This window comes from Rhamphochromis sp. 'chilingali' (assembly GCF_963969265.1).
Source record: "Rhamphochromis sp. 'chilingali' genome assembly, chromosome: 8".
In the NCBI taxonomy this organism is placed as follows: Eukaryota; Metazoa; Chordata; class Actinopteri; order Cichliformes; family Cichlidae; genus Rhamphochromis; species Rhamphochromis sp. 'chilingali'.
In genome coordinates, this window is record NC_137935.1 from 34,812,773 (window position 1) to 34,822,037 (window position 9,265).

Below are 9,265 nucleotides of genomic sequence, written 5' to 3' on the forward strand. Positions count from 1 at the left end.
GCCAGATGCCTCCTGGGTACACTGCAGCATCCACCGAGAGGCTCTTGCTGCAAAGGGAATACCTGTCCGTTTGAAACATGTTTTGGACACGAGTGTAAAAATGGTTAACTTTGTGAAAGCCAGGCCGCTGAACTCCCGCTTATTTGCTGCGTTGTGCAGCGAGCATGAGACATTATTACTCCACACAGAGGTTCGCTGGCTATCTAGAGGGAAAGTGCTGACCCGTTTCTTTGAGTTGAGGGATGAACTTGAAGTTTTCTTCAGTAACCATCCCTTTGAGCTGTCTGAACATTTGCATGATGAAGAGTACCTTACCTGCCTGGCTTATCTGTGTGATATATTTTCTCGTCTGAACGAGCTCAATCTCGGATTACAAGGCGTTTCTGCAACTATATTCAATGTTCAAGATAAAGTTGAGGCCATGATAAAGAAGTTAAACCTTTGGAAGAACTGCTTGGATACAAACAACACTGAAGTCTTTCCTGTGCTGCATGATTTTCTGTGCTCTAATGATCTCACACTATCTAAAAGTGTAAAGCGCGAATGTAACGTGCACCTTGAGGAGCTGGCGGTGCAGTTACGCCGATACTTCCCAGAGACGGACGGCTCAAATGATTGGATACGTCACCCGTTCACCGCCGTGCCTACTTCGTTATCACCGTCTGACCAGGAGAGCCTAATTGAAATCGCCACAGATGGATCTCTAAAAGTTGAACACGCTCAAAAGAACCTGGCGGATTTCTGGATAGGGCTGCGCACTGAACAGCCCGCGCTGGCTAAGCGCGCTGTCAAGACTCTGATGCCTTTCGCCACCACATACTTATGCGAAAAGGGATTTTCTGCTTTAACAAACATGAAAACAAAATACAGAGCAAGACTTTGTGTGGAAAACGATTTAAGACTCAGCCTTTCCCAAATTGAGCCAAACATTGAAGAGCTGTGTGCCTCTGCTCAAGCACATCCATCACATTAAATAAAGTTCTGTTTAATGAAAGTTCATGGCCTTTATGCTCTCGACAAAAAAGTGAATTCTAATAAATCCTTTGATACACTGCTAGTATTAAGTAGTAAAGTTTGTTATTAAAACTCTGTCATTACTAAAAAATATTGATAAATTCATTTGGTGGTGAGAAATAATCGACTGTGCAGTATTTATCTTTATGCATGCGATATTGAAATGTATTTATAGACACTAATTAAGAGTCGTTCGTAGTAGGGGGTATGCGGCTGAGGGTGACATGTCTCAAGGGGTACGTGGCTGGAAAAAGTTTGGGAAGCACTGCTCTACAGCCATCATTTTCCCCTCAAAACGTCGCCATCGTTGTTCTCTTTCCAACACAGTGAAAGCTCAGAGATGTAAACTTTGTGGATCCAAGTGGAGGGATCACAATTTAGTCATTCAGTGATTCAAAGAATATGAACTTTTAATATTCATTCAGATGTTTTCTGACTCTAAATTTTCTTTTCTCATTTCTTAGTTTTTTTAAATTTACATTTAAAACATTTTCAGCTATTTTCCAACTTCTTTTGTGCAAATGTCAGCTTTTAGCAGTTCAGCACTTTTGCTTTCAGGCGAAAATTTCTGTATTTTTCATCTAATTCGAAGTTTTTAACTTAAATTCAGCAATTAATTCATTTCACTGCATAGATTCAGGTATCACACATACACACACACACACACACACACACACACACACACACACACACACACACACACACACACACACACACACACACACACACACACACACACAGAGTACCTTGCCTGTGTGTGTGTGTGTGTATGTAGACGTCATATGTTAATGAACCGATGCATATTCATGTAACCTCAATAAAAGAACAGTGTTACGGGAGAACGAAGAGAGCAACTGGGGTCAAGCGAAGGAACGGCGCCTGTCCGGTTCTCTCCCGTGCACGAGAAACATGAAGAACTTTGCCTACTTGTGTCTTGCTTTGCTGTGTAATTATATTGTCTTCAACGTTCCAGCGAATAGGTTCAAGCTACAAACCTATCACTCTGCTCTCTGCTAAGGTTTTAGAATCACAGTGGAAAGTTTAGAATTATTACTTCGTTTCAAGGAATGAATACAATGTATAGAAGTAGATCAAAAGTGCTAAAACACAACCACTCAGACTTAATAAACAAAAGGAAAATCAGTTCAGTCCAATAATTTTTTATTTGCATAGTGCCAGTTCACAAGAAGATGCTTCAAGGCACTTGATATTGTAAGGTAAAGACCCTACAATATTACAGAAACCCCAACAATCCGAGGACCCCCTATGAGCAAGCACTTGGCGACAGTGGGGAGGAAAAACTGCCTATTAACAGGCAGAGACCTCCGGCAGAACCAGGCTCAGAAAGGGGCAGTCATCTGCCGCGACTGGTTGGGGGTGAGGTAGTGACACAGATGGAACGTGTTCATGTCACTTCCTCACAGCAAACAGATGTTATTATTTAGTGTTGTCTACTATTTTTGGTGTTAAGGGAAATACAGGTCCTCCTGCACTCAGAAAAATAAAGGTGCCAACTGGAACCAAAAGTGGTTCTTTAGACTGATGCCATAGAAGAACCTTTTTTGGTGCCACAAAGAACCTTTCAAACAATGGTTCTTTAAAGAACCATTTCTTTCAGTGGTTCATTGAAGAACCTTTAAAGGTGCCCCAAAGAACCATCAAGAAATGGTTCTTTGGGGCACCTTTAATGGTTTTTCAAAGAACCTTTTTAAAAATGGTTCTTTAAAGAACCATTTTTAAAAAGGTCCTTCAAATGGTTCTTTAAAAGAACCATTTTAAAGAACCTTTTTTGAGTGGTTCTTTAAAAAAACCATTTTAAATCTTTCAAAATAAAATGCATCATAAATTGAATTTGAGTAGGGCAAAATAAATACTAGCACAGCATAGACATATATTAATGGTTTATTGTCATTTTGTAGTTACCAAAAGACAAAAAGGCATTTTAACCCTCAGCACAACATCACTACTAATACATGTCACATATTAGTGTTTTAAACAGTAATAATTAAATATATTTGCTATACTATAAATAAATATATATAAATACTATAGCTACAGATAACACAACAAATAATACATGTATTGTTTAATTAATAAAACATCGGAAAGTGATAAAACACATTAGAAATAGCAATAGCTTCATAACAGACCAATAAATCAACACATTTTCATCAGCAGATGTTTGCATGTTCAGTAAAAATATTTCAACAAGTTTATGATTAAAATGATCAATGAACTTCAGCCTTACGCTATGTAATGTACATTTCATGTTGTACTCATGGTCCTTTGTTAGTTCAGTTTAGGATAATGTCTCTGACGTATGTATCATATCAAATATATGTCATATCAAAACAAGCCCACACCTGCAGTTGTTTCAGTTTTTCACTGGTGTTTCCTGTCAGCTGGTCAACCTCACTCAGGCAGACATCCATATCAGCCAACCAAACGACAAGTTCCTCCCTTTGTGCTTCAAACCCCTCCCACTCTGAGACAAGGAGCTGAAAGAGAGAGAAAAGAGTCAATTATAAAGAAGAGAGAGAAGTGAAACCCTCCTCAGAAGGTCTGACTCGCATACCTGCAGTTGACCTGTGATGGACTCCTGTTTGGCGTTCACGTCATCCCTCGTTGTTGCCAACAGCCAAGTCTGCAGGGTGCCCTGGAAGAGCTGAGTTAATGTTCGACTCCTCCTGGTCAGGCTCTCCAGCTGGATGACCCGAGGTCTCCCCTCTCACCGCTGCCTCTGAACACAGAAACACAAATTTCATCTGAAGCAGGAGGTGCAGATTTTTTGTGCTATTCTTTTCTAAATCCAGGCTAGATCACGTGGAGGTATTTGGAAAACTTTTTTGGCCAGTGGACGACTGTTGTCTTGCAGAAAGTCAAATCAAACATATGCGATACACAATTAATTCACAAGAACACATTATAAAAAATAAGTCCAGTTCTTGCCTGATTTCAAGTGAAATCTGCATCAAAACAGGGTGACAGAAGTAAAACGAGTGCACAAAGCCTCACTTTGTAAAAGCCTGCTATTACAGTTCTCCTCTATGCAGACGACTTTCCTGTTTTCAAGGCACAACTTGGATCTGCTGTACGAATCTTATGAATACACACTAAATGAAACAATAGTGTGCATGACTCCAGATTCTGATCCCTCATCCTAATATGGTCCCAACATAGCAACAGCAATAAAGCAGATGTTGAGGCTTCAAAATACAAAGTCCATAAACCAATGGCTGACGTGGGTTTTATCATAAGGGTGATAAATATACAGATTTCAGTCTGTCTTAGAGATTTGATGTTCATTTACCTGCAGATGCACTATACGTGCCTGCTCTATGGTTTTTCACAACATTTTGCACATCACTATTTAATACAGGAAGTAGGTGAACTAAAACAAGTCATCTTTCTTTGTGAGAGGACCATATTAATGAAACAAACCTCATCATAGGGAGCCCTAAAGATGCTCCTGCTGCTTCTCTTCCTCCTCATCCTAAGCTTCCTTCTCCTTGTCCTCGCCTTCCATCCAATTGTAATTCAACCTAATTGTGTTTCTCCCCCTCCTCTTCCTCATTTTGTTGGAGCTGTGAACACAATTAATGTGAATCTGGATTAATTTGTGCAAACAAGAAAAATCTACAGCTTTTTGGTCAGAGGTGCTCTTGTGATTTAAGCCGGGTAGAGTAGATTTATCTGTTGATGCTACCTGCTTCAGCTCTGGCTGCTGAGTGATATTTACACCCTGGCTGGATTACAAACTTTAACCATGTGCTGAACTTTGGCCCGGCGTTGATACCTCTTGTTAGTATAACGACCTCTTCTTAGCTTGTATGTATGATGGTGGATAAATGAAATATAAAAAAAAATTAACTATATTACAAAAGAACATCTATCTTGGAAACATCAAATGACTGGAGCATAACTTGTCAACTAGTCCGAAACTAAGTTATGCAGGAACAGTCAAAGACACCTTCTCATGTCACATTTCTATTCATTTCTATATAATTTGATTAGACAATAAAGAGTTATCTAATCTAATTATTCATTCAAAACTCTTATGCATAGCTGCATTTTATACAGCTCATACAGAATTCAAAGTACAGGTTCATGTGAGTATTTAATGTACGGCTCAGATCTACAGAATTTCAGAGTTTCTAGAGCAGACACAGAGCTCACGCCACAACAGGCTTCAGGCGCCATTTTAGTGACTTTAACAATATATTAAATTTTAATTTCGGTCTAGCTGACATTAGGTTATGTACGCAGCACGCAATTGAACCACATATTTTAGAAGCCAAAGGTTCAAATTAGCTGGGAGCAGCTTCACTTAATTATAACAGTGGTTTTGTTAGGAAAACAGTTGGATACTAAATTGCGCTGACATCAACGGCTAACGTATCTAGCTAATCGCTACTGTTAGCACAACATTAACAGCAAGCTACAATGACGAGTAACAAAAACAAAACAGTAATAAGGTTTTAATGAAAATGTTTTACCTTTTCCAACAGTCCCAGAATCCACAGCTTCAAAGTCCAGCAGGTACTGAAGACTGTTATCCGTTTCGCTGTCACCGTCCGTGAGGTTTTTTTTCCCGAAAGGTCAAGGCCCGCCGCTCGCACACTCTGTCTGCGCATGCGCATCCCAACGACGGACCCCTCCGTCCGCTCCCGGGAGGTTATAGTATGACGTGTTCTGACGTCACTCTCTCTCTCCCTGTCATTTATTTGGCTCGAAACACATACACTCAAAAAAATGAATGAGGTGGATTGTTCAGTGTATATTAATTATTTATTTTCATTTTACTTAAAATATATGTTTTTGTTAAGTTAACATATGTTTTTCTAATCAAGTCTACGTAATTGTGTCTATTATTCAACGCACATAATACTAATGTGTTACTTGATCGCATAACATTTAAGTTAAGTCAATTAGGATCGATATACCTTGTATATCCACAAGGTGGCAGTAATGCAAAAACAGTTATAATGAAACCGCGCAGAACAAGAAGGTTTCACGGCTTGTGCCTGCTCATGCGCAAGACTTCAAATTTAACTGAAAAAGGCTGTTTTGGCGCCAAGCTGCTGTTTCTTTGAGAGGTAAGACCACTTTTTTTCTTTGACTATGTTGTGTAGTATCTATATGTCCAGCATGGTTATATTTTGCGTTTGTCTTACAAGACATGTTATATCGTTTGCGTGCGCTTGTTTTACATTAGTTTTACTGGGTCCTGGACATGCTTATTTTGTGGACTGTGTAAGAAACATTTTTATTGTTTTTTGTTTTATTAAGGGATTAGCTACAGGGGTTCATGGGGTTATTCTTTCAAGGGGTTATTTTTCCATTTGCTTTCTTGGGATTCCTTTTCTGTAATCCGAGAGTCGGAAATATCGAATGGGATAGCAAGGATAGCATAAAGTGACATTTAAAATCCAAAAAGTCAAGGGCGAAAGCCACTGTGACACCATTGTTCTGCTCTATCAGTAATCTGTATTATGTAAAAATGGTCTGTAAATACAGCATGTTTCCTAGCGGAGTTATACATATCAATGTAGTTATAAATTACAGTTTGTGAAAGTACACACTTAATTTTTTTAATAAAATTATTCAAGACATATGAGTGGACAGACAATGGAGGTCGACAGACCTGGTGATAATTGCTTCTATAGAAAGTTAGCACATGGCAGTGTCAATCTCTTGCTTTTCTTCTGAGTAGTATTTTATTTAGTTGTAATTCAAACAATAATTTGCTTCTTGAAATTAAGTAATGAATTTCTTGTTTTACTTTATAAATCTCAGATCCTGCCTTTACCTGCTCCCTCCTATACTGATGTGGTGTATGTGGTATTGCTGAGCTTGTATGTGGTATGTGAACTGTTATACTTTTAAAAACAAAACTGTTTTATAAGTTAAGTTTTCTTTTGTGACCCATCCCATGCCCCTGTTATTTCTTCTCCACATCTGAACCATGGTAAAGGTTGCAGTTCAAGGGCCTGAGGCATGAAATTCTTTTCAGATCAGCTGTGATCAATATTTTTTGGAACTTGATAAATAACAATAAAAGCTGTAATGGCTCCATTAGCATTTTGTGTAAATGTTTGTGTTAAAATTATAGCTTTAATGAGGTCTTACTACATTAGTTTTAGTTTGTATATGTGTACATATAGTATGTATATTTACAGTACAGTATGTTGTGTTTGTTGACATATTTTCAGGTGGAAGCAGAATATGTGAGGATTACTACTGCTGCACATGTTCCAAGGCTTTTTACACAACTTGACCAATACACTGACCAGCTCATAAAAGTCTTCAAGAAAAAAGGAGGCGTTGCAGGGAAGAAAATTAGACAAACTTTGGCCCCAGCCACACAGGTGCGTTATTCTGTTGGTAGCAAAATATTATGGCTAATAAGATCATTTTCAAATTTAAACAGCTAGTGTATGGTAGCTGCACAGTGCACTTACATTTATATTAAGCAAGACAAAGTTTGGTACTCAAAACGTTGGAAAATTTAAATTACCTAAACATATGTAAAATCTGATCCCTTGATTTAGGTTAAACCAGAAGTGAATGTTTTTATGTTATGTTTTGAATGCAAAAAAGATGATGTATTAGTTTGTCTTTACCTCCATTATGGACATATATAATGTGGTGGAAACCCTGCCCAACAGGTTAACTATTCATGTCCATGTGATGATTAGTTGGTCTTGTGTACATGTCTATCTGTGCAGTGGATATGTCATTCATTTTGCGTATAATGTGAGTTTCTGTCATCCTAAAGTATATCTGTTTTCTCTTCCTGTATCTCTGCCACTCTCTACAGAAGGAAAGTATTGAAAAGGGGAGGGAGTGTGTCCTCAGGGCACTACCTTTTTACCTGAATGAAGACCCAAGCATCCTCTTCAAAGAATAATTGGTTGGTAATTTTAGTTTAGTTTTTTATCTGTATTAAACCAAATTTTGAATAACTAATGTTGTTGCATGTTGTTGTTGTTGTAATTTGCATGGAACCTGTTTAAATGTTTTGGGAAATCTTCTTGTATACCCAAACTATTTATATTTATCGTTGAATCTGTAGTCTGAAATACACTGGGGTGCATGTTCCTAATATTGTGTTTACGTCATTAAAGGGTAGCTTTGGCCCTTTTTCTTTCTTTTTTTAAAACTGGATGCCATTTTTCTATGTTTTTGTGTCTAAGCTACAGCTGTTCAGAGGGAGCTGGAACAAATTACCCTTGCTATCTTTACCATCGAAAGAGCTGATGCCAGCACTCCTCCAGCCGATGTGGGTATAACCATCTAGTGTGTCCTGCATGACCTGGAAGACCTGGCCTCTGCATGTGCACTCTTAATGGGTGGGATATATGCACTGAATCTCAGTTAACCTCAAGACTGAAAGCTTTCTTTGAAGTACTTCAGAAGCTCTTCCTTCATCTGTATGTCAGCATACTCTTGACCAAGGTACAGTTGCTCAAGAATACACTGAATGAATAAGCCAACCTTTAATTTGGATGATGAATGTTCTGTCAGATGGACAGAAGTTTTTCGGAGGCTGAATGGGAATAAAATGGTAATTTGTAAATGACAGATAACGGGAAAATTACATTTAAGAGAAATTTAGAACATTTTGAAAAGTTTGTAAACTACTACAATTTGAGAGATTTTACTGTTGTGGGGGGCTAGTAAGAGACAATCAAAAGTATTGAGATTTAAAGGATTTAATTGAGAGATGATACTGCACCAGAAATGTTGAAGGGTGGTGTGTATATTAGCGTTCAAGGCATATTGTTATGAGGTGGAAATATGTTCATATTCAGTTTGTGTTACATTGTGTGCATTGTAAAGGTAATTGCAATACATACTAAAAATAAGGGTAAGTTAGGAGGTTGATCTGATATCCTCGTGTTGGTGTTGTTCCCAGATCATCATACTAAATGTTGTTCCAGGATCAACATTGCAAGTGACCAATCAGAATGTTGTGACGTCATACTTTTGCGACTTCGGGAAAAACCGGCGTAAAACAAAAAACTGTACTTAAGCTGCATGAAACCGCCTCTGTCCGCCGATCAACTGACCCTAACCCTAACCGTAACCCTTTAATAAACAGTAAGCAGAATTGATATTGTCCTTGCAACATTGGAATTTCATAAATGCACGAATGGCTTGGCGCGCAAAAGAATAACGTCACAACAATGTGACAACATTTTCATGATGGTCTGGGAACAACACCAACACAAGGATATCAGATCATCCA

General features: G+C 38.3%; 2 long non-coding RNA genes across 3 annotated transcripts; one reads left to right on the forward strand and one right to left on the reverse strand.

Moving 5' to 3' along the window:
• Nucleotides 1–3,727: 3,727 nt before the first annotated feature.
• On the reverse strand, nucleotides 3,728–5,718 carry LOC308400881. Its single transcript, XR_013972432.1, has 3 exons — nucleotides 5,511–5,718; nucleotides 4,456–4,598; nucleotides 3,728–3,754 (listed from the first exon to the last, which is right to left on the reverse strand). It is a non-coding gene; the product is annotated as an uncharacterized lncRNA (long non-coding RNA).
• A 302-nt stretch (nucleotides 5,719–6,020) lies between these two features.
• On the forward strand, nucleotides 6,021–8,349 carry LOC308400933. Of its 2 annotated transcripts, none has more exons than XR_013972445.1 (5): nucleotides 6,021–6,110; nucleotides 6,811–6,876; nucleotides 7,227–7,382; nucleotides 7,835–7,927; nucleotides 8,211–8,349. It is a non-coding gene; the product is annotated as an uncharacterized lncRNA (long non-coding RNA). The 2 variants fall into 2 exon arrangements; XR_013972446.1 differs by lacking the exon at nucleotides 6,021–6,110 and adding an exon at nucleotides 6,132–6,267.
• The last annotated feature ends 916 nt before the right edge of the window (nucleotides 8,350–9,265 follow it).